Here is a 24,053-nt window from a genome sequence, read left to right as displayed (position 1 = left end):
CAGGTGAGCTCGAAGAGTGATGCCAGACCGGGCTCCACCTCACTTGGCTAAGGGATCTGGCGGAAAGTACTCATTTTTTCTATGTCTCAGTTACCTTATCTGGAATGGACATAATCTAAAGCATTTATATTTCCTAGAAAAATGCCCGATGTCTACTAAGTGCCAATTCTTGCTGTCTCTGTTATTGTCATGGAGAGAAGACACTGGTTCAGAGCAGGGAGACCCCCCCCTGCAGGGTGTGGGTGGGCGCTGCTTGAGCGAGCAGTAGGGAAGACCAGAAGCAGGGGGAGGGGGCAAAGCGGGGGAAGTGTTGCGTGTGTGGGTGGTGTCACATCCAAGAGGATCAGGAGAGATTGTGGCAGGATGATGGCTGCATAGCATGCGCATGCAGTGCTTCGAACAGTGTTTTCTAGAGTCGGTGGGTGACCCATCGAGACTGGCACAAAGGGTTCTTGTGAAAGGCAGCGGGAACAAGGTGGAGAGGTATGTTGAGGCGCACTGGTGGAGGGCCTTGAATGTCAGGATAGGAGATTTGGCCCTTTCCCTCCCTTGCTGCAGAATTTTGAGTAGCACTGTGATAAGCTGGACCCTGTGTGATGTTGAGAACGTCAATCTGAATGCTGGGCACAGGAGGGGCCAAAGAAGAGAAATAACAGAGGCAATCAAACAGCACCGTCTCTCCTGAACGGACCAGGCCACCCCTCAGGGAAGCCAGAGGCTCTGACTACAGCCCACATTCCCCGGCACCCTCCCTGCCCTGCCACGACCCCCCTTCCCCGACACCCTCCCAACCTGCCGTACCCTAAGCATCACCTTGCACCAAGGGATGATCAGTGGGTCTCCTCGTCTCCAGGATGTTGAGAAGAGAGCCTTGCAGTGTTCCCAGGGCCCATGGCAACGGTGATGGGCAGATCATGAAGACGCTTTGGGTCTGAAACCTGGAAAGAACTGAATTCAAGGTCCTGCAGCATCACTGGGGCTCGTGTCTGTGGACATGGTCAAAGAAGGGTTGGAAGATGGGTAGATGGGGAGAGGGTACCAGACTCCACTCCTGGCCCTGACTTATCAAGACTCGGATGACAGGAACCCATGACAGGCTGGACATGCTGGCAAGCCTTGTCCAGGTTTAATGCGAAGTCATATGAGGAGAGAGACACTGGCTTCTGAAAAATTAGAAGAGAACAGTGAAGAGTGTGGTGTTTCGTAAGGGTTTGGCACGTTTTCTGAGTGATTCTGGCTGTCTGCCTGGCGCTGAGTTTCCTGTTCATAGTTCCCCACATGTGTCACTGCCGAGGATTAAAGCCCTAACAGCCTCTGACACAGGCGTCACCCAGAGCCCGCTTTCTTCTTTCTTTTAGCCTCGGCACAGTTGGGTCGTCTGACAAGATGTGAGGTGTCACTCTCGTGCTGCAGGACCAGACCCAAAGCTCTTTTGGAAAAAGTAGAAGGGAATTAGCAACTCTATCCAGGCTTCAAAATGCACTTTTGTTTTTAATAACCGACATCAACTCAGCTGGCCTCATTTGGGGGAAGAAACCCTGCGGGCTTCTCTGAGAGTTCCCACCACCCGGGGGGCCAGCGCTTGCACACGGCCCAGCGATGAGGAGGGGACGGTAAGATGACTGATCGCACTTCGGGGTTTTGTTTCTGTATTTTTTCCTCCCTATCTTTTTGCTTACTTACACAAGGATGAAGTATTTAGGAGGGGAAATGGAATCCGATACAACTGATAATGTTATGCTGTTTGTTGAAACAAGATTTTCAGGATTTCTTGGAGTTACATGGTTCTGCAGGCATATTTAACCTTAAGAAGTGTCCGTGAGCCATATTAAAAGATCACCTATGATTATGCATGCTATATTCTATGGAAGACTAACTATGAAATATATGGGAAATGTATAAACTACATACTACCTCTAAGCCGTAAGTACTGATGTGACTTTTGGTAAATTGTGAGGTTTAAGTGAGGGTATTGTAAACAAAGTCCTTGTAAAATGCAGTTGCTGATGTTAGAATTAAGACATTTCATCACTCTCTGTTGAGCTTCTGCAGTTTTCGAGAGGCGTAATCTGGCCCAATATTTGGCTGAAAGCATTGCATTATTATTAACAGACAACCAGTGGTTGTTTTTAAGTTATGTGTATTGTAGTAGCAAGACTTGTACATATTTCCTTCAACATGGGCTTAACATGTCATCTAATACTCATGAGTATGTTTTTTCGGAGCTTGCAGGTGTGACACCTATAGCTGAGAGGAGGACGGTGCTCTCAGGGGGGTGATGAACACTGCCTTGCATTCCTTATTCAACACCCTTGACCTCCATAATTCCTAACACTAGTGTTGTTGTGGGAAATAAGAAAATAGGACAGAATCTGAAAGATTAAAGCAAGGAAAGAAGAAAATAAAAAGGAGAACACAATGAGGTTTACCGTTCAATTCAATTCAACTTAAAACTCCTCGCTCTTATGCAAAATGCTGGTTTGCACTGCGGCTATGAGGGTGTGAAAGCTGGATGGTGGGAAGGATGTTTCAAGAGATGCGGCTAGTGACCAGCTGGTTTGGTAAATCACAGTGTCAGCCTCAGGCGACTGGAGGCCACGATGTGTGTGTTGGAGGGCGAGGCAGGATTTGCATTCACTGTAGATGCGTGGATCCGATGGGAAAGGCAAGAAGGCAATGCTGCCAGAAGGAGTGGGGAGGCTTCCTGAGATGACTTTGGCCTTCTGATAGTGGTGGTGAATTTAAAAAGACACTGTGGCCTTTCTCAATTCAGCAGGCAGCTGTTAATCTCTTCACCCACAAACCCTTTTGGGCACACATCTATTAGTTTACTTAGGAGAAAAACTTGACGGGCATGGTCGAGGAGTGGCTAAGATCCACTTCTAAAATATCTCCTTTAAAATGTACACAAGCAGCACATGCTCACTGTCAAAAATAAAATTTAAAAAGAATACCTAGACATAAGTAAAAAAGATGAAAAAGAGAAACCTAACGTTGTGAGATAAACACTGTTAACATTTTGGTGGGTATATTTTTCTCTGAACACATTTACATTTTGAAAAAACATACGTGCACTGTCCATGCTGTTTTATTACCTGCTTTGAGCAATATATTGTGAGCCCCGCTAGTGAATTTCTTTCTGCAAAAGCTTTTTTATTTTTTGAGGAAGATTAGCCCTGAGCTAACATCTGCTGCAAATCCTCCTCCTTTTGCTGAGGAAGACTGGCCCTGAGCTAACATCCATGCCCATCTTCCTCTACTTTATATGAGGGTTGCCTGACACAGCATGGCTTGACTAGCAGTACTGCAGGTCCGCACTGGTGAACCCTGGGCCGCTAAAGCGGAGCATGCGAGCTTAACCGCTGCGCCACGGGCCGGCCCCTCTACAAAAGATTTTTTAATCATATTACACAGATAATTTACCAAATCATGTTGGTAGATATTTGCTTGTTTTCTTTTCTAAATCAACCTCCTTGTAGAGAAAGCTTTGCTTCTCTTCCTCATTATTTCCTTGGGATAAATTTCCAGAACAGGAATTGTGGGGTCAAAGGTGTGAGCAGTTTTGAAGCTCTTGATCCTGCTGCTAAATTAATCTAGGAAAGAGCTAATAATTCATACTCCCTCCAGCATGTAGGAATACCATTTTCCTACACTTTTACCAGCATTGAATTTTACCTTTTTTTTTTTTTTTAAAGTGTGCTAGTCTGATAACTGGCAAAAGGTATTTTGTTGTCTTAATTTGCTTTAAAGAAACCCTTTGTAGGGTCTGGCCGCATGGCTTAATGGTTAAGTTCGCGCTCTCTGCTTCGACGGCCCAGGGTTTCACCGGTTCGGATCCTGGGCACAGACATGGCTCAGCTCATCAGGCCATGCTGAGGCGGTGTCCCACATACCACCACTAGAAGGACCCACAACTGAAATATACAACTATGTACTGGGGGCATTTGGGGAGAAAAAGCAGGAAAAAAACCCGAAGATTGGCAACAGTTGTTAGCTCACATGCCAATCTTTAAAAAAAAAAAAAAAAGCCTATCTATTAAAAAAAACAGAAACCCTTTGTAAAGCCTTCTGGCTTCCTATTCTGCCCCTTTGGGTTCAGTTTCTTGTCTTTTTGGGTCACTCATTACCAAAGGCAATAGTTTCCTACAGTAACTTACGCCAACCTAAATTCTGAGGCCTTTGACCTCGTTTCACGTCTGTTAGGGAGTCGGCTGAGAGTGGGACTGAATCAGATACTTTTGCTGAGGCTTTGTACGTTTTGAACAACCTAGGGCAAATCTCAGTCTTGATTATTTTATCTCCTCTGTATCTCTAAAATCTAGAGATAAGGACTACCCTTCCGCTCCACCACGTGATCATGCTAGGAACATAAAGGGCAGAGATGGAGGAAAGTCCTTGGAATAGAAAAGAAGTAAAAATACAAAATGGTGCTATTAATATTGTTGTTACTAAGAAGTTTATTTATATTCTCAGCTTATAAAGTACATAGTTTTTGGAGAGCTGCATGCTGAAATTTTGACGATGTCTTCTAATTCTAAACTCGGAAGGGCTGGGTGTGTGTTGCAACATTTTTCTTGGTTCTTCAGCAGCAGTGTTTGCTGGTTCCAGTAGCACGTGAACATACTTTAAAAACGGATTTTATTTTGTTGCTTATGTATCTCACTTGCATACAGGGCAACACGCCTTTCCTCTCACATTGCATTGTCATCCTCCACCTGCTTTGCTCTGATCCCCAGTGTGAGCTTCTTAAAAGTGGGGACTGATTTTACGTGTGTTTCTCTCTCCAGGACCTGGTCTGGGGTCTGACACCCTGTGGGGACTCAATGATGTTTCTTGAATGAGTCAATGGAAGGGAGCTAGGAACATTTTTATCCAACTCTGCGAGGAAAGGAATATCCCAAAAAGGAATTGCAAAGAATTTTAAAAATGGAGCTTTTCTGGGGCAAACTGATTATATTCTTCGTTTAGTTTAATTTGGGTTGGTTTCAGTTTCCACTGAGTAAATCTTTAAAGCTCTCAGTGGATATTGAGCAAATGAATACAAGCCAAGGGCAGAACCAGGAAAGTCGAGACCACAGCTTTTGCAAGTGCGAGTCTCTTGGATTTGGCGTGGGTGTGAAAAGCTTTACCGGGAGTACAGAGTTTCACTCTTACCTCCAACTCAGTGCCAGGCTGTTAAAAGCAAGACCAAACTGACATTTAGCGATGGTTAAAACTTGGAACTAAGTAAATAATGATGATGGCTAATACTTAAGAGAGCGCTTACCATGTGTGAGATTTGCTTTCAAGTGCCTCGTCAACGAGGTAGTCAGTATTATTATCTTATTTTGCAGATTAAGAAACTGAAGCACAGAGAAATGATTTGCCTGAAGTCAAACCAGTAGTTAGTGCACAGCTGGGATTCGTGATGCAAACCATCTTCCTCTAGGGTCCATGAGTTGGGGAGGGCAGGAGTGACTGAACTTTAGAGGCAATGACACATGGTTTTTGGACAGCTGATGGTGTTTGTGCTGTTCATTTGGGTCGCCTTTCATTGTGTTCTCACCAAGGAGCATACACTGTTCTGGGTTCTTTGCATTGAACACCTCTAATCTTTCTCACAACCTTGCAAGATTGGTATCATGATTCCAGCTCCAGGGCCAAATGCAATGAGACTCTGAGAAGCTCAGCAAGTGGCCCCGAGGTGCCAGGTAGGGATGAGCGAGCCATCAATCTACGTCAAGTCTATCGCTTTCTAGCCCATGAGTCACACTGCGCTGGACAATTGAGTGCTGATGTGCTTGGTTCTTCCCTCCAAATGTGATGAGTCCAGTTCTGCTGCATTTGGAGGTGTTGGTCCTGGAAACTCAGCCAAGCCATCCCCTCACTTGGGGGTTCAGTGGGGGCCGCTCAGCCTCAGTCTCCCTGAATTATGTGGGTCAACATGAAGTGGCACCTGGAGCTGATTTTCAGGCTGGATGCTCCCTGGCAGGACCATCCAATTCTGCATGTCAACCTAGACATGATGGGGGTTTGGAATATGTAGGGACACTTTCTTTACACTTCCTGTCCATTGAGCCCTCCATTCTGCACCAAGGACGTCTCCGAGGAGGCTGGGATGGAGCATGGCGAGTACAGTGTGGGAGCAGAGGCCCTCTCTGCTTCCCCTGGGCAACTTATTTATCTTTGCTTAGTTGTCCCAGTTATAAAATGGAGATAAGAGTATAAATTAAAATGGTATTTTACTTGTTTTTCTGTTAAACTTTTTGGAAAGATTTTGGGATTTTTAATTTTTTAAACAGCTAACACATGATTGATTTACTTTTGAACAGATTACACAATTTAAAAGGCTGTTTAGTGAAGTCTCTCTCGTTCTTCCCTTTTCCCAGCCATCTGTTTCCCTCCTTCTCACCAATAGGTAACTGTTGTTAATAGTTTCTCATATTTTCTTCTACTTCTTTCACACTGTTGTAGAGTTCTCCAGTGAAACGGAGTCAATAGGACATACAGCTCTCTCTCAGAGGAGACTGATTGTAAGGTATTGGCTCACATGGTTACGGAGCTGAGAAGTCCCACAGTCTGCCGTCTGCAAGCTGGAGCCCCAGGAAGGCCGCTGGTGTAGTTCCAAGGCTTGAGAGCCAGATAGCCAGTGGTGGAGATTCTAGTTCAGATCGAAGCTTGAGGACCAGGAGCACCAAGGGCAGGGAAAGGATGATGGGTCAGCTCAGGCGGGGTCAGACAGAGTTAGTTCAGCCTTTTTTGCTCTACTTAGGCCCTCAACATATTGGACGATGCCCACCTACATTGGAGAGGACCATCTGCTTTACTCGGTCCACCAGTTCAAAGGCTAATCTCTTCCAGAAACACCCTCAAAGACACACCCAGAAATATTGTTTAACTAGGTGTCTGGGCACCCCATGGCCCAGTCAAGCTGACACATCAAATCAACTGTCCTACACACTAACAGCATACACTCTTCTGTCCCCTGTTCCGTAACTGTATCTAATCAGCTAGATAATCTTTTGGTGGACTTTTAAGTTGTTTGCAATCTTTTGCTATTACAACCAATATTGCAACGTGTAACAGCCTTGCCTGGGTCATTTGGCAGAAGCGCAAGCAAGTGTATTTGTTGGCTAAATTCCTAGAAGCGGAATTGCTGGATCAAAGGCTATGTGCATCTGTGATTTTGAAATATATATTTCAAAATTGCCCACCCACCTCCCACCAGGTTAGAACAATTAACAGCTCCACCGGGAAGGTCTGAGAGAATGTTCCCCTACATGCTTGTCAACACAGTATGCTGTCAAACTGGTTTTTATTAAACTTTGATGGTCTTATAGGGGGAAGAGTTTAACTCACTGTGTTTTTAAAATTTTCATATCTCATATCATGACAGGGGGTTTTTCTGGAGGGAGACAATTTTTTTTAGAGTAGTTTTAGGTTCACAGCAAAATTGTATAAATTACAACTGATGAATCTGCCTTGACTCATCATGATCCCCCAGAGTCCATAGTTTACATTAGGGTTCTCTCCCAGTGGGGTGCATTCTATAGGTTTGGACAAGTGTGTGATGACATGCATCCACCATTATAGGATCATACAGGGTAGTCTCACTGCCCTAAAGCTCCTCTGGGTTCCACATATTCACCCTTCCCCTCAACCCCTGGCAACCCCTGGTCTTCTTACTGTCTGCACAGTTTTGTCTGGATGGACCACAGTTTATCTACGCACCTACTGAAGGACGTCTGGTTTGCTCCCAAGTTTTGGCAATTATAATTGAAGCTTCTATAAATATCCATGTGCATGTTTTTGTGCGAATGTAAGTTTTCAGCTCCTTTGTGTAAATACCAAGGAACGAAGTTGTGGGATCATATGGCAAGAGTGTGCTTGGTTTTGTAAAAAACTGCCAAACTGTCTCTAAAGTAGCTGTACCTTTTTGCATTCCCACCAGCGACGAATGAGAGTCCTTATCGCTCCATGTTCTTATTGGTATTTGATGTTGTCAGTGTTCTGGGTTTTGGCCCTTCTAATTGGTGTGTAGTAGTATCGGTATTATTTTAAAACCATTTGTGATCATAGCTTCTGGTTTGTTCAATGATTATTTTTTAAGCCCTGGCTGTGTGTACAGCCACAGGATGCCACAGTGGGGGAGAGAGATCTGCCTGCTGCCTGCAGGGGTCACAGAAAACAGCCAGGCAGCCGCAGGAGTTGCGTACATGGCGATCAACATTATGAAAGAGACACATGGCTGCTGAGACACTGACTGATGAGCCAAGATCTGCGTTAGCCTGGTGACGGGGAGCTCTGGTGGGGGAGGCCTGAGGTCTGAGGCATAAGGCGACGGCAGAGGGCACAGCAGCCTTAGAGCCCTGTTGCAGGAGTAGGAAGAAGGTCTGTGCATGGCTGTCTGAGTGAGGGGGAGGGAGGTTCGAGGTGAGCTTGGAGACAGACACACGGCCTCATCACTGTGGGCAACTGGGTCCATGGCAAGGAGTCTGGACTTGCTTCCGAATTTCTGGTAGCCTTCAGTCACAGGCTGGGGAGATGGTGCCAGGCTGTAAAGGCTTACCTCATAGACCCTACATGCTCACCTGTATGATATTGTGGAGGGGCAGTTCCTATGCACAAGCACTATGGGTGTCATTTTGTATTTGTCACAAAAGGTTGTGGCAGGGATGACATTCAGCATAGGGCTGGCATCCAGGACATTGGACTCTCTTGCCCAGCCCTGAATTCTTGTGTGTGTGACAAGTGGCAAGAGCTTTGCCTAAATATGGCCATGGAGACATTCTACCTGTTGCAGAAATAAAACTCAGTTTACACAGGGCTTTCTTGTTCATTATCTCACGTATTACTAAATGAACTGATCATTTCGACAAACTATTATCAAGTGTCCAGTCTGGGCTAAGCTCTGCATGAGCTGCTGATAGGGTGGGAGAGGAAGAGGAGGTGGGAGGGAAAACACAAAGATGAAGAAAATACACAGCAGCTTACAGCCTCGTTTCAAGACAGAATCAAATGTCAACAGTCAACGAGAAGGCAGGAAGGGGACAGTTAAGAGGGCCCAGGCACTTCCGGGGGCCTGACGAGAACTCTGGCCCTGCAGTGTGGGCCACTTGCAGAGCTGCCCCAGGGGCCTGCCTGGGGGCCCTCCGGGGAGGGAGCTTCTCCTAACATCCTTCTCTGGAGGTGTAGGCAGGGTTATCATTCTAACTGCAGAGGTGAAGAAATGAGAGCTTTCCTCAAGACCACTGTGTGGGCAACAGGGGAGCTGGGCCCGTCCCCTGAACTCTGAGCTCTCTGTGCTTCAGAACAGAGCAGAATTCCTGTTTAACATCTGGAAAAGGCCCTAAAGAAAGGATCTCTCTCAACGACCCCTCTGGCCCTCTGCTTCCATTATCATGAGTCTGTAGCATTGGCAGAGCCCTGCAGAAGGGGTGTGGACTGGACACAACCTCAGGCGGCTGAGGGTAAGGCTCCAAGCTGAGAGAGGCTTCCATCTTTGAAGAAACATAGGGCATCGAGACAATGTATTGTTGTTCAGTCTCTCAGGCCCATCTCTGTGGCACAACTGGTCATTTGTGGCCACAGCAGAGTGGGGTTAATGTGTGTATGGGTATATGTGTGGCAGCTGGGGTGAAGGCCTCAGGAGCTGCCGGCCCTGACCATGTGCTAAGGGTGCACGTTTCCACAGATGTGGGAGCATCTAGGCAGGAAGTGGGAAGGCTCTGAGATCAGTTACAACCTCAGGGAGCTCCAGCTCCTGGTCCGGGGAAAAGAGGACACGGTTCATTTCTGAGAAGAAGGGACTCCATGGGTAAATTCTAGGTGCTCAATCTGGACAGAAAAGCCCAGGCGAATGCAAGATGGGTTGGGGCTGGCGTTTGCTGAGTGATGATCATAGGTAAAAGAGGCAGCTGAAGGAATATTTACAAAAGAAAATTCCAGAGACATATTTATAAGCCTTGATATGTATCTGTGCTAATCACAATTGAAATGAATATTTCAGGATTCATGGATTTTTAGGCTTTTGGTTTTCCGATATCTGTTCTTAATCTGTCCACAACAATGGTATGACTAGCTCTAAAGACTAAAATTTTAGTGAGGATTTTAGCGAATTTGCTGTCTGAAGCATTCAGACTTTCCCCAAACCCACGAAGAGATGAGTGATGACGTTGGTACAGAACGAGGCAATGGCATGTTTGTGTCTCTTGTAGATGTTTGCCTTTGAGTCCTTTGACGGGAAATTATTGGAAGTGAAAACACTTCTAAATTATCCCCTGTCTTTTTTCTAAACATGCTGAACCTCTTGACAGTGAGTCCTTTCTGGGGTGAGGTAAGCAGTGTTGCTTTTGATGACTGTAGCTACTCAGTCATTTATGCCAACAACATAGTCCAACATGGGCCACAAAACCAACACATTCCAAAGCCATGAGTGTGCTCCCCAAAGATTGGTGCTGCTTCCCTAATTCTGTTCCTGGAGTTAGCAAGAGGGTAGAACTTGACTGAAAATCCTGGGGTAACTTTACTTGGACCATTTATTACCTGTGATTTCATTTGCTGGCCCTTTGATCTCTTTGTTCTGGGATGATTAGCAGCCGTCCTATCCTGGAGATGCCGGTGGTGCTGGGCCTCCCTACCCAGGTACCAGCCTTGCCTGGCAGTTCTTGAACGAACCAGAATCGGCAGTCTTTCATCTGTCTCCTCATGACAATGTCTAGGTGCTTTTCAGACATCATCTGTGTTCCTTACACAGGTTTTATTGTTTTCAATTTGTCTGGAAGGAAACTGAGGCCCAGAGATACGCAGTTTCTTGAGATTGTAGCAAATGAATAACAGAGACAGGATTTGAACACAGATCTGTGCCCCTCAAGCCTCTTTACATCTCATTGTGCTGAAATGATAAGGGGGCTTGACAAAGAGAAATAGTAGTTCATGAAATGGTTCCTTTTAAGACGTGGTTGAAGTAGTCAAACTTGTATGAGTGATGAAGTTCTTCAGAGCTCACTCACATGGAACACTTGAATAAGGCTGCCGTCTACCGCCTCTGATAGGAATTTAGCATCCAAACTGACACATGTGATCTGTAAGCTAGCTTTTTAAAAAGGTATTACATACAAAGTTTATTTTCTAGACTCTGAAATGATCAGTAGATAATATTTAAGCCAAAATCAATACAAAGAAAGTACATGTAATAATAAAGTACAAATTCAACTATAATAGGGACTTGGTAGATATTTCTCTGGAATGATGAAGCAGACCCTGTCTGAAGTAGGTGGGGAAACCTGGTTCACAAAGAGTCTCACCCGTCTGTTAAAGGATAATCTACACGTTAATAAGGCGAGAGATAAGTGCTGGCAAAGGTGTGGAGCAAAGGGGGCCCCTGTGCACTATGGGCAGGAATGTCAACTGGGATAGCTACTATGGAAAATGGTATAGAGTTTCCTTGAAAATTAAAAGTAGAACTACTACATGAGCCAGCAATCCCACTTTTGAGTATATATCCAAAGGAAGTGAAAATAGGATCTAAAAAAGATAGCTGTACTCCCATGGGCATTGCAGCGTTATTCCCAACAGCCAAGATATGGAAACAATCTAAGTGTCCATGAAGGGATGAATGGATAAAGAAATGTGGTATGTATGTATACAGACAATGGAATATTAGTCAGCCATGAGAAAGAAGGAAATTCTGCTGTTTCTGACAATATGGATGGAACTTGAGAGCATTATGCTAAGTGAAATAAGAGAAAGACAAATACTTTATATCACGTATATGTGCAACCCAAAAAAGATGAACACAGAGAAACGAAGAGTAGGGTGGTGTTACCAGGGGTTGAGGGGTGGGGGAAATGGGGAGATGTTGGTCAAAGGGTACAAACTTCCAGTGTAAGATGAACAAGTTTGGGGATCTAACGTACAGCACAGTGATTATAGCCAACACACTGTATTATATACTTGAAAGTTGCTAAGCGAGTAGATCTGAAATGTTCTCGCCACAACAAAGCAGTGGTAATTATGTGACAGAATGGAGGTGTGAGCTAACTCCATGGTGGTAATCATTTTGCAGTGTACAAATGTATCAAATCAACACGTTGAACATTAAACTTACACAAAGTTATACGTCAATTATACTCAATACAGCTGGAAAAGAAAAGCAACAAAAAGCATAATCTGTAAAATCATATGCAAAGATTCACAGGGTTTCTTTCCTGGATGGAAAATATATGATTATAGTCGGTGATAGAACGCGTACTTGGTCTTAGTTGATTAAAAAAATCTCCTGTGAACTTGCCGTGACTACCTCTGTGAATGAATTTCCCTCAAGGTTTAAGCATTTCTCCAGATTAACACCATGGGTTACTGAGATGACTCAGAGAGAGAAGGGGAGGTTACATTTTTTCTTTTGTAATAATGTGGGAAATTACACCCACCATCACATACTGTACTTGAATATTTATCATCAACCTCAGATTCTGAGATTTATTTAACTGCGAGATCAGAGTTCTAAACTTTTTTTCCCAGTTGAAGTTTTTAAGAAATTTGGTAAGGTAATGTGACGTAGCGTCCAGAAACTAGGTTCATAGGAGAGTGAACAATGCTGGTGGGGGTGCGGGGGGCGGTGGCGGGGACAGGTCCTTCCCTTCGTCTGGCACTAATATCCAGATCCTAAATGACTGTTCTAGGGAAACCTGCTATTTGTGAGTCAGCCCCTGAAGCACAGCTCTCTTCCTTCGCCCGGCCCTGTCTGCGGGGTCGGTGTAGAAAACGAGTGTTGTTGTGTTAGTGGACCCACTCAGTTACATACGTATAGAACACACGTCTCTGAATCTGAACATCCCCTATGGTCTAGGCCAGTGGTTGTCCATCCCAGCTGCACATTGGAATCACCTGGGGAGCCTCAAAAAATGCTGAGGCCTGGGCCCCACCCCCAGAGGGTCTGATGTGTTGGTCTGGGACACAGCATCGGCACAGGGATTTTCAAATTCTCACCAGGTGATTATACCGTGCAGCTGGTATAACGTGGTTTGAGAATCACTGACCCGGGAACTAGACAGCCATAAATTCAGTAAATTACCCAAGCAAACAGGAAGCTGGCTAGAAAAAGGCTGTCTGGAGTGATTGCCAAATCCTGCCTGCTGGGAGAATTTGGGTCCATTTCCCAGAAACCCTTGTCCCTGGAAGTTATCAAAGGCTCTCTATCCTGTAAGTGTGCTTTGAATTTTCTAAGGCTTGGCGGGCATAAGTAGTGTAAATGTAGCCACTTTCCTTCATTGGCAAAGATTCCAACATCTGCTCTGTTCAGGATAGAGTCCGTCAGAGAAGGAGCCTACCTTTAAGCATTTGATGAGTATCAGGGTAGGGAAGAACTCAAGCCCCACAAAGTCGGGGTTGCCAGTGCCATCAGAGGGGGGAGGGGGAAGCCAAGGGGTAGGGATAGGGGTGATGGTCACCCTGTTCCCCTGGTTGGAGGGGTGGGAAAACGGTGTTTAGGACGGTCCTGGAAGGGTGAGGAGGAGGAAGACATGAGCTGGAGGAGGAAGAAGGTTAACATTCTGGGCAGAGGGAATGAGTAGCCATTGGGGAAGCTGGCAAGGAGGCTGTGTTTGACTCAAGCCTAGAAGCACGAAGGGCAAGGAGAAAAATGTGTTCAAAAAGGTAGAATCAGGGGAGACCGAGGCGGGTCTGGAATGTGAGCCCAGAATGCGAGCCCTGGTGGTCTGGGCTTTCTCCTGGAGGCGGTGGAGCCCTGCGTGAGTGGTTTTAACTGCCAAGGTTGAAGCAAAGGGCAAGTAGGGACTTGCCTAGCACTATTTATCCCGCTAATCTGGATTGTTTAGAGGAAAACAGTCAGTTTGACAAGATGGAAAAGAAGCCCACGTAGGTCACGTGTCAGTTTTGTACTGACAAGGTGGGTGTATTGCATGAGGGGGTTCGCACTTTTCCTAATTGCTGCCTTATTTCTCTCGCTTCTCTTCTCTAACTTCTAACAATTCCTTTGTTCCTCCCAGTCCTTCTTGTGAGGAAGAAATTTAAGAGATTTCCCCTCTTCCCGCACATGTAATCTTGTCATCTCAAGTAGTCACAAGGAAACTCTGAATATAAAAAGATTAAGTGTGCCATTAGGAGGTTTGATGGTTAGCATGTTACTTATGTAACAATTTTGGGTCATACCGACTCTTAAGTAAATAAAACCGTAACTGCTTTCTTTTTCTTCTTCTTCTTCAAAATAGAAAAATAAAATTTAAAGGTCAGCCAGATTTTGGCATAAATGGCCAACATACTTCCGCAAATGATGTTTCTCGATTAATCTTATTGCATCTAAATGCTCGTCAGTGTATTTGGGGAATTTTACGTGTAAGAAAGTCTGTAAGCGCTGCTAGTGATTCAGCCTAAACAGGGGTAGAGAGAGCAGTTTCCCTGGAGTTGAGATCACTTTGTCTAAGTCTGATTTTAAAGTACCGAAAAATTCTTATTGAGTGCTTTGTTCTGTGTTAAACTTTTTAGAGGATACAAAAAAAGAAAAAGGTGGGTGGGGAGGATGGCCAATGTCCTGAAAACCTCTTGGGCTTGCTTTTTCTCCACTGGAAGAAATGAGTGAAACCCTGTTAGCAGACTCTATCCTTGGTCCTAGTATTTTCTTTATGACCAGGTTACATTTTTCTAGATAAACTTTTCATATCTATAGTTCCTCAGTTCTGCTTCTTACTGTTCTCATGTTAATTCATGGTCTCATTGCCATGGGTTTGACCCAGTTTGAAAGAATCTAATGATACACGAGGAAGGAAAAAAATCACTTTAAAAAGATAATCTTATTTACATATGAATCTCAGATACATGACAAAGTTTAAGGAAATAAAATATCAGAAGTCTTAGTTTTAATGTCTTAGTTCTAAATATTGGGCAGTATTGTCCCATATCTACACCCTTTCTCATCAAACCTCAAGTCCAATTTTGGATTGGGAAGACATCCTGACTCCACACTTGAACTTGAGCGTCTTGCACACCTATCTTTGGGGGGCCAAAAATAACAACACGAAGCACCCGCCAGGTGTGACTACAGCAATAAACACTTTCTCTGTATTTTCACCAGCCTGCCAGGCTGGGCTCTACTATCCCCGTGTGACAGATGGGAGACCTGAGGCTGATGAAGCACAACCAGAAAGAGCAGAGCTGGAGGCATCGTGGGCCTCTCCTCTCTGACTTCACGCTGTTTGTGGCATCCCCACGGACCGACGTTTGTTGCTTGGCTCTCCTGTCGGCATCACAAAATAGAGCGGTTGCCCATATTACTGTTAGTCACCGCCAACTTCTCAGATCGTTCAACAGCTGCCAGCATTTCTCTTCAGTCACTTCTGTATTCAAAAAGCCATCTTTCAGCCTCCATCCTAACTTTCTTCTGGAAAGTTCTCTGCTTATTTATTTAGGTGAATCTCATCTTGTTATGAAGGGGACTTGAGGCAGCTTGTTGCCTGTTTAGATGTGTTTCCAAGTCCGTACGACCCCTTGGGGAATGTAACAAGGGTTTCTCCGGAAGGGCTTGGAGGTGGGGGCCGGGGAGGAGCCCTGCCAGGCAGTAAACTCTTCCTGTGTCCGGAGCACTTGAGTTTCGAGAGTTACTCTCATTAAGACCTTGGGAAAGTGTCGAAGCTGCTACCTCCTGGAATTTTCCCATCAAAATCAGTCCTCTGGCATGGTAAAGAATGTGTTTGTAAAGTATCAAGAAAAGAAATACATGCGTATATCTATATTTAAATTGCTCAAAATAAGCATACAACCCTGGGAGCTGGACGGTAATGGTGAAAATTGTAACTTCATGCTGAGGTTAGGCCGGAACTTTCTTTTGATAATTCGAGCATAAAGTTAAAACATGAGCTCCTTACTGCACTTCAAAAATATGCCTTTGTCCACAGAGAGTTTTCCCCTTCAAAACTCTTTGTACTCCCACGTGAAGTCGGAATATTTTCTATGGAAACCAAACTGTACTTCCTTTGATCTGCTGAAAATTAAATTTCATGCAGTCAGTAGGTTATTGTTTTAAACTCAACTGCACCAGATTAAATTCTGGAACTGAAACACCAATGACACAATTTCACAATGCAGTCTTGACACTCATTGAAGCCTCAGGTGTTGAGGTGGATGGAAGGTGCATCTGGCACCAGATGGCCTTCTTAGCCCAGTGGGGACAGAGTTTGAGAGTCTGAATGGAAATTACTAACAAGTGCAGAGCACTAGCTCTTGGTTGTTCACGCAGGTGGCTTTTAGTTGTAAATCATTCTCACGGTCATAAATCCCTTCTCAGAACTCCGTAACCCTCCTTTGCGAACCCAGGTGGACAGATGGTGTTCTCCTGAAATGGCTGGATCGGAAAGCCTGCGCTGAGGCCTTGGGCTCTCAGTCACCACCTCAGCATCATTACCTTTCCCGTGCTTATTCGGGTAGATCGACCCATGTCTCTGTCATGTGGTCTTAAATGTTAAAATATTTCAGCACGGAGACTTCGATGTGTGTGTTGTGCGAGTGTAGATATTGTGTGTGTGTGTGCTGTGTTTGTTGTGTGTATGCTTTCTGTGTGTGTTGTGTGAATGTGTGTGTTTTGCGTGTGTGTTGATACTGTATGTTGTGTGACTGTGTGTATGTTGTGTAACTGTTGCACGTGTTGTGTTTGTGGTATGTGTATATTTTGTGTGTGTGTTGTGTGCGTTTTGTGAATGTTTTATGTGTGTGAGTGTGTGTTATATGTGTTATGTGAGTGCCCAGTGCCTGGCATATATTTTACTAAGGTCTTGGTAAATATTTATTAAATGAAGGCAAGGTCATGAGTCCTGCCCCCGTGAAGCTCATTGTACGACCTCACAGGTTGGACTGGCAATTCCTTGAGGGTAGGGCCTATCTTGGGTTCATTTTTCTGTCCTTCAGTGTTACTCAGAGGGAGGCAACACTGGCATAAAGTAACTATAGGGGCTCAGATAGGAAATATATATTGTGTAACTAAGCACAATTTTGTTCTCAAGCTCAGTCTTCTTGAGGCAGACACTTATCTTCCACATTCACCTTCTCACATGCTATGCAGTTCTCTTTTTTATTATGTTTACAGTTTATTTTATGTCCACATACCGTAGAACGTAAGCTCCAGGTGCATAGGGATTTTGTCTGATTTGTTCCTAGATACATCCCAAGTACCGAGAACACTGCCTGGTATGGAGTATGTGCTCAATGAATATTTATTGAATGAAGAAATGTAAGAATAAATGAGTTGCAGCATGTCAAGGTTTTTAGCCAAATACAGGTGTTGTTATCTCTGTCACAGCTTATTTGAAACCTCAGTAACTCTTGGTAAAGAGCCTTCCAGGCTTTCTCCCTCTTGGTCCTCTCTGGTCCTCTCCCTAAGGTTGATCTAGCATCCTGCAGGGACTGCCTCCCATGCTGGCATTGTGGAGGGGACCCCAACCCAAGCTGTCCCTGGTGAGATGTTTCATTCTCTTAGTCAATGGTGGTAGTCCCTGCCTTTGGGTCCTTGCTGCATCCTGTGCACTGTGTGTCTACTGTGGTGTGAAAGGTCTTGCCCAGGGTGTGGGGCATCAAGCCACCCAGTGTCCATAGCTGTGGGCCTCGCCATTGTCACAGATGTGAGGCCCCTGGATTCCAGCCTGCTGCTCCCAGAAACTCTCTGTGGCTCCTCCCACTCTACTGGTGGCAGCTCCCTGGGCTCTGTGATTCTCCTGTGCCCAGCTCCAAGCCGAGTCTCACTCTGCACCCAGCTTCTCTGGGGGAATCGCCACCTCCCAGGCTACCCCAGGAGGAAGAGGCCACCAGCCCAATAACCACAGGTTTCTACTCCCGCTTCCAGACTTGACTGTAAGAGCTAAGCTCTTGCTTTCTCCTTTTTCTCTTTCCATGGCCTCTTCCCATTACCTACAGGACATTCCTCTGTGGCTATGTGGTAGAAGGTCCCCACTGTCCTGGTCTAGACCAGCTTACTCTTCAGTTTGTGGGTCTAGTTTTCCTCCCTGACTCTTGAAATGTAAAGCCTAGTTTGAGGTGTTTCAAATAAATGCCTTTTGTCTCTCAACAAAGCCTGGCACAGTTTTTCACCACATTTTAAGACACATCTTGCAACAGGTGATAGGTCATAGTTACTTGGGAGCATTTCTTTTCTTTCCTATTGCACATATTACAATTAATGACATTTTAGCTTAGACTATTATCTGGCCATGGCCTTAAACTCTAATCTGGGGTTCAAAGATGAGCAATTTCTTTTTTATTCTAGTCTCCATCTTCCTCTCTCTAAGGTCAGGAATGCCTCTCCTTCAAAGGTATAAAGCAACCAGAAACAATTAAAGAGTGACCCAGAAAGAATATACATTGTTTTATATATTGGAGAAATATGACTTCCATTACATAAGGTCACCCTCTGAATCAATACAAATGAGGTTGGACCCCCTCAATGCAACAGACTGGTTTCCATGCTATACCCTGGAATACGGCTAAAGGAAAAAATGTGTCCTTCTCAGAGAGGCACGGCCTGTCATGGAGTAAGGCATGAGGTCTCTTAGACAAATGGGACAGTGCTCACCCAGGCCACGGACCAGTCACAGCATCTGAGAGACCCTGGCGCAGGCTAGGATGCAGGCTCCCACGACTAATGCCATTAAACCTGGAATCACCCTCCTGTCTGATTCCTTGATTGTTAAGAACACTCTGATGCTATCTTGGTTTCCCAGTGTGTTCTTCCTGGAAGAAGAAAACATGCTGCCAGCAGATAATAATAACTTGTCCCTTTGGCAGTTGTAGGTTTTATTTTAAGCTAAAAAGCCAGAATTCCGTTCTAAACTTAGGCGTCTGTCTCAAAAGAACATTACAAGTGCAAGACACAGAGAAACCTGAATTCCCAAGTCTGTGTGATGAGAGCCAGGCCCCACGGACAAGGGAGTCCACAGATGTAGGCCACCCTGCAGGACACTTTGGGGTTAGCTAGATGCCCTTTTTGGGAACAATTTGGCCTCAAAGAATGTCTTTATTTTAAAACTTCTATATTTAGGTCAGAGTTTTCTATGTCAGTTCCCTCTCTGTCTCTGTCTCTCTGTCTGTCTCTCTCTCACACACACATACATGTAACTAGAAACACACAATAATGAATGTGGATGTGAAATAGAGAAGGGCTAAATTTTGTAATAATAACCAAATCTAAAAAAAAAATCACTAAGAAGAGCAAGGGGCACTCAGATGTTGGTGATTACAAGATATAGGACTCAGCAGTTACAAGAACCACGGGCTTCTTTAAATGAGTTAACTTTGCTCAAGCAAAAAGAGAGAAATAGTAGTCAACATTCAGGAGTGCCTCCTGGAACCCAAGGGCAGGGATGCAGCCCGGCTTCCAGAAGGGCTGGAACCAGCCTTGGAGGTTGCCTCTTAAAGTCTGAAGGAGTCTCTTTCATTTCCTGTTTCCACTTCCTGCTTTTCTCTTTCTCTGAAAACTGGCTTTCTTTGCCACTCTGGTTCAAATGGGAAAAACACACCACGCTGCATCTCCCAAATGGAATTCAAAGCAGAACAACACCTTCTTTTTTTGACTCCATCCATGACACAGAGAAATTAGCTCTGAGTATTTCAGACTTGATGCAAAATTCTTGGGAGAGAGAATGTGAATGCTGTAGCTTGGGGTCTAGTGAATACTCTTGGCCGGATCAGCCATGGCTAAGAGCATCCTCCTGGGCCCATACCTATAGACTGAAGGTGGGGGTCAGGGAAGTTGCATTACTTTCCTGAGAAATAGGAGTATGTTACACACTAAGTAGACACCAACCCAAAGGCATCTATACAAACGGAGAAAGATGGAGTGCAGCCTTGAGTTAAATATTCAAATATATTCAGTCTATTTCCTTAAGGTGACACTGCATTCCAACCCAAGGCATGTTGCTTCAAAGGATGATAAAATATAGTGCCAAAGTTTCACCAGTCAAAGACATTTAACCACAGATATACCAATGTCATGCTATCCTTATTCCATGTGAAGGTGTGTCTATATCTTACCGGGAAAAGCATTATGAAGCCCACTTTGAGAAGCAAGCTGAGTTTTCTTGGAACTACATTTAGCCTTTTTGGAATGAAGTATTCCAAGAATTCTATGCTTAAAACAAATTTGAGAAAATCAAAGCAAAATTTACCATAAATGTTGATGGTAAATGAAAGGGGGAAATAGTTCTGAATTATATCAATACTTGACCCATATATGACAATAAAATGTTACAGTTTAAAATAACGTACACTAATACAATTTGAAGAAAACATAGAAATAGAGGTAGAGTGTCTCATATGGGTCTTTCTTGGTTGATAGAGAGCAAGGAATGGGTCTTGGAAGAGATCGTAGAGGAAGACAGAGAAGAAGATGGAGGGAAAGGATGTAAAGGGAAGAGGGAGAGGAAAGGCGGTCTAATGGGTGAGAGCATCAAAGTAAAGCACTCAGATGTTCCCCCACTACTGAGACAGGGGAAGCCTAGATAAGGATGGTGCGGGAGATGGCAGAGCAGCCACCCTCATAGCTCTCAAGGCTGCTGGCTGGGAGGATCTCCTGCAGGCTCTTTTCAGCTACTACCCATCTACCTAGAACCCATTGATCATATAGCAGGTGCGTCTTTTCTCTGCAGAACAACTTGTTAGGAAAACCACAGTAGAGGATTTACTCTTGCAACTTCCTTCATGGTCTCTGCAAGAAGAGTAATTCTTAGCTGGGATTTAGTCTGGCACAAACAATGTCTCCTTTTCCCCTTGGTAATAACTCTTGGGAACCTTATTATTGTTTCTTAGGCTGAGGGCTTCCGGAGGAAGTGAAGGGAAGAGTTTCTGACATGGGGTGGGGGCAGTCACCAAGGGGACTTCAGAATTAAGTCACATTTAGCAGCCAGAATTTCCACTGTGGCATGCAGGTGAGGGATGGGAATAAGGGAGAAGCACAAAATGTTAAGAACTTTCAGCCCCACTGTGGCACTTATTACTCAGGAATGTCAGCCAACATGGTGGAGTCAAGGCCTTCTTGAGGTCTTGGGTATAATATTTCAAAACAGGGCTCACATTAATAAAAACGAGTTCTAAAGAGAAGGCTCAAGTCGTCTGTGCTTCAAAAGGAAAGCTGAGCAAAGCTGAGAGGGTCTTCCACGGGGCCGGTCCATGAAAAAAGACCTCTTTTGTGATGCTTGGGATGCTACCAGACTTGGAATTTGAAGTGGTTCTCCCAGAAGACTTATTACTGAATAGGTCGCAAACTGTGGTGGAGGAATGGGATAAAGTCAAGGGTGACCAAGGAGACCACAAGGACAAGTCAAAGAAAACAGCGTCTTCATCTCCGACCAGTAGCTTTGTTTTGAGGATGAATTAGAAGGTTTAGATTGGTGGCTCTTAACTTCAACAGACTTAATGCTCTTTTTCTTAATAAATATTTTATAACGTCCCCTTTACTATCCTTTAGTAAATTCATTGATAACATAACCTACTTACACATGATATTAAAACTTAACTATATTACCTTAATCAGAATGGGGAGGAGAAATGAAAGTTATTCCATATGCATTTCCACCTGTCTGTACATGGGCCTACTGAACTGGAAGACACAAGGAGACCATCAGAGGCTTGCAGCTTCACACCGAGGAGTCTGTAACGTGGCAGCTGCAAATGCAGATGGAAACAGTGCGTGTCTCACTGGAGACTCAAACAACATGAGTGGCGTTGCCTTGACAATGTGATTTTCCCCTGTGGTGAAAAAACTTCTTTAAAGTTCCAGAAAAAATTAAGCTCTATTTTCCCTCAATTTTCATGGTAGCTCCATTTCTGGAAAATTCAATATATATTAAAACCGTACAAAAAATACTTTTTGTTTCTATGAAAAAGAGAGTTAGGCTGCAGGCTCAGATTTCACCTATATTCCCTTCTGGTGGGATATTTGCAAGTTTTGTAGGATGGGGAGCAATTTGCTGTGCAGCACGGTCCTGGGTATTGCAGACCCCCAACTTCTGCCCACCACATAGAGCACCTTCCCAAACAGACGACCCAATATACTTCCGCTATCCTTAAAACTTCCCTAGGGCAAGACCCACTCACTGTCCCACAGTCATGGGGCGGAAGTGCCCTTAGGGGTCTTCTCAGCGTGTTGGTTACCAAGTGTTGGTCTGAGGAGCGGCTGGTAGCTCTTTAAACATACAGATTCCCAGGCACCATCTGCATAGATTCCACTCATGAGGTAGGGCTTTAGAATGTCCAGGAGACTCTGGTGTGCAGCCAGTCGTGAGGCCCACTGACTCAGCCATCCCTCCATCTGACTCACAAGGTCCCTTTCGCAGATCTGGGGCCAGTGGCTGTCCAGCCTGGGTTTGAAGGAGGAGGATTTTGGCATCAGTTCTCTTCCCAGCCCATTTATTAGCCCTAAAGGCAAGCCATGAACTGGAGCACGTGGTCTGAGCTCCTATGTAAATCCTCTTCTGGGTCCTTGGGTGTGGCGGCTGTGGAGGCGGCTGATGGCTGATTTGGACTTCAGCTTTCTCTGCTCCGCTCATTCTCATGTTCAGGCCCCGCGCTTTGTCAAGGGTGAGAAACACTTTGCTCTTGGTCTCCATATTTTATTTTATTTTTTTATTTTTTTAAGCTTTTATTTTTTCTTTTTCTCCCAAAGCCCCCTGGTACAGAGTTGTATATTTTTAGTTGTGGGTCCTTCTAGTTGTGGCATGTGGGATGCCGCCTCAGCATGGGTTGATGAGCGGTGCCATGTCCGCGCCCATGATTGGAACTGGCGAAATCCTGGGCCGCCACAGCAGAGCGCACAAACTCAACCACCTGGCCACGAGGCCGGCCCCTGGTCTCCATATGTTAAAGTCCCATTGCCTGAGTCAGCTCCCCACCTGCTTTTAGAAGGATCTAGGAGAGATAAGTTGTCCTAAAGTGAAAGACCTGCATATCCATGGATAGTGCATGGTGAGCCAAATAGAGATGGCTGAGAGAACTCTAGCTGGTTGTGGGAAAGAGTTGGGGCAAAATACTGAAATCAAGTACAAGCGCTTTCAATGTACAGAGGTAGGTGATTCATTTATTCATTCAATGAATAATTTAAAACGCACCTACCACATGCCAGGCTTTCTTCTAGACAATGATAATACAACAGTGAACAAACTGGACCCAAACTCTACCCTCCCAGGGCTTACATTCTAGTAGAAATTTGCTGTTAGTGCCACGGAGTGGATTCTGACTCTCAGTGCCCCTGTGGACCCAGCCCTTTGCACCACGCTCTCACCTTCGGGCACTCTAGCAGACAATACGCTGCTGCTATTTGCAGGGTTTTCATGGCCAATTTCTTGGGAAGTGGGTGGCCAGATCCTTCTTCGGAGCCCGTCTTAGTCTGGAAGCTCTGCTGAAGCCTGTCCACCAAGGGTGACCCTTCTGGCATTTGAAGTACCCGTGGCATAGCTTTCCGCATCACGGCAACATTCAGCCACCACAGAATGACAACCCACAGAGGGATGATCTGGTTCCCTGACCGGGAGTGAACCCGGGCTGCAGTGGTGAGAGTCCTGAATCTTCACCACTAGACCCCCAGGGCTTCTAGTTGAGATAAACGGTTAACCAGCAAGATCACAAAGTAATATGCAAAGGAAGTTAGATGGTGACATGTGCTATGAAGCAGCAGCAGGGATTTATGACAGGGTAGGGATGTGTGTGCCTGTGCATGTGTGTGTACATTTCCGTGTGACGTCTAACGGCTTGAGATTATTTGGCGACGAGGAGGACGATTTCTTTGGCAACAGTGATTTGCAGTTTAGTACGTAGGAGGAACGGGAAAGAGGTCTTGCAGTTAGGACAGGAAATGATTCAAGTTTGGTTAAAACTTTTTTAACAATGAAAAACGAAGAGAAGCAGAACCACTTTGTCATGGCAATAATTAAATTTCTGAGTTTACGTAAGGAATGTTGAGAAACTTCTGGTTGCAAACGGCCCTTTTGTTTCCTTTAAGTGCTTCTTTATCTCTGAGTGCTGCTTGGATCGCAGTGCCCGAGATTTCTTCACCGGCCCCTCACGAAGACCGAGTTATGCAC

The 24,053-nt window shown here is 44.9% G+C and overlaps 1 protein-coding gene across 8 annotated transcripts in view; it reads left to right on the top strand.

The window, feature by feature from the left end:
• Window positions 1–681: 681 nt before the first annotated feature.
• IL1R1 (interleukin 1 receptor type 1) overlaps window positions 682–24,053 on the top strand; it is a 77,908-nt gene continuing 54,536 nt past the window's right edge. For 6 of the 8 annotated variants that reach the window (XM_044773056.2, XM_070511566.1, XM_044773053.2 and 3 more), the window contains exon 1: window positions 1,321–1,613. The gene's annotated coding sequence lies outside the window, so the exon portion shown is untranslated. Of the gene's footprint in view, window positions 1,614–24,053 lie in introns of all 8 variants that reach the window. The other 2 variants (XM_014854097.3, XM_014854106.3) reach the window with 2 other exon arrangements.

The sequence above is a fragment of the Equus asinus genome, chromosome 6 (genome assembly GCF_041296235.1).
Source record: "Equus asinus isolate D_3611 breed Donkey chromosome 6, EquAss-T2T_v2, whole genome shotgun sequence".
NCBI lineage: Eukaryota > Metazoa > Chordata > Mammalia > Perissodactyla > Equidae > Equus > Equus asinus.
This window is presented reverse-complemented; position numbering and strand designations above follow the sequence as displayed.